We start from the raw sequence: 1,343 nt of genomic DNA, 5'->3' as shown, positions 1-1,343 counted from the left end.
CACCCCTTCCCCCTGCTCACTAACCCACCCACCCACTCCCACTTCCCTTTCCTAGCATTCCCCTACACTGGGGCATTGAGCCATCACAAGACCAAGGGCGTCTCCTCTCATTGATGTCCCACAAGGCCACCCTATGCTGCATATGTGGCTGAGCCTTGAGTCCCTCCATGTGTACTCTTTGGTTGGTGGCTGAGACCCTGGGAGCTCTGAGGGTACTAGTTAGTTCATATTGTTGTTCGTCCTAAGGGGCTGCAAACCCTTCAGCTCCTTGAGTCCTTTCTCTAGCTCCTTCATTGGGGATCCTGTGCTCAGTCCAATAGATGGCTGTGAGCATCCACTTCTGTATTTGTCAGGTCACCAGGGGATCCATCCCATATACAGTTACCAAACCCAGACACTATTGTGGATGCCAACAAGTGCTTGCTGACAGAAGCCTGATATAGCTGTCTCCTAAGAGGCTAAGCTAATCTTTAACTCTATATAGTTGAGGCTAGCTTTGAACTACCGATCCTCCTGCCTCTTCTTTCACTAGGTGACGGCACAAAGATTCAATGTCATTATCATCCACAATGTCAGCCTAGGCTACAAGACACCTTGACTCAAATATTAAAACAAACAACCTACAGCAGCACTTGTAGGCCTCAATCCAATAAGTTTAAGGCCAGTATTTTCAGCCTTGATTACGCAAGTATCAGTAATTTTTCCGTTTCCTATATATTAATAGAATATGCAGCCACAGGTGAGAGTCAACAACTAATGTGTTTTCAGAGGGCGGGAAAGTGGATACTTAGTTCAAAGTAGAAACAAATCCAATCAAAAACTCAATTTCTGAGTCTACTTTTTAAAAACCTTTCTCTGTGTGTATGGGGGTGTGGTGTGTGGTGTAAGCACAAGAACAGGTGTTTGCACCCAGAGAAAGACAGCAACCACATTCCTCTACTCTTCTCACTCAGTTTCTTGAGACAGGGTCTCTGACTACATCAGCTAGGCTGGCTGGCCAGAGAACTTTGCATCCACTTGTCTCCAGCATCCCAGTGTTGTAGACATGCCCAGTTTGTTGTGTGGGAGCTAAATATCTGAATTCACACGTCCCCTTGCTTACATAAGTGCTCTTACTCACTGAGCCGTGTCTTTACTCCCTCAATCTACCTTTTGTGGAGGTATTTATATTATTCAATTTACCTAGCAATGAATTCTAATTCAGTATCGATCATCTGCAAAAGTGAATTATTTAGAGCTTATATATAATTTGTAGTTTTACAAAGTCATATACAGCGCACCCTCTATTATATACCACAGTTGTCAAATCCAGCTTGCCACCTGTTCTTTTTTTTTTTTTTTTT

At 43.8% G+C, this 1,343-nt stretch overlaps 1 protein-coding gene across 2 annotated transcripts in view; it reads right to left on the bottom strand.

Annotated features, from left to right (window-relative positions):
* The window catches only part of Mib1 (mindbomb E3 ubiquitin protein ligase 1), a 105,484-nt gene that overhangs the window by 41,549 nt on the left and 62,592 nt on the right, over positions 1–1,343 (bottom strand). The gene's annotated exons all lie outside the window — the stretch shown is intronic.

The sequence above is a fragment of the Mastomys coucha genome, unplaced genomic scaffold (genome assembly GCF_008632895.1).
Source record: "Mastomys coucha isolate ucsf_1 unplaced genomic scaffold, UCSF_Mcou_1 pScaffold13, whole genome shotgun sequence".
Classification (NCBI taxonomy): domain Eukaryota; kingdom Metazoa; phylum Chordata; class Mammalia; order Rodentia; family Muridae; genus Mastomys; species Mastomys coucha.
The sequence above is the reverse complement of the archived record's forward strand: the minus strand, read 5'-3'. Positions and strand labels throughout refer to the sequence as shown.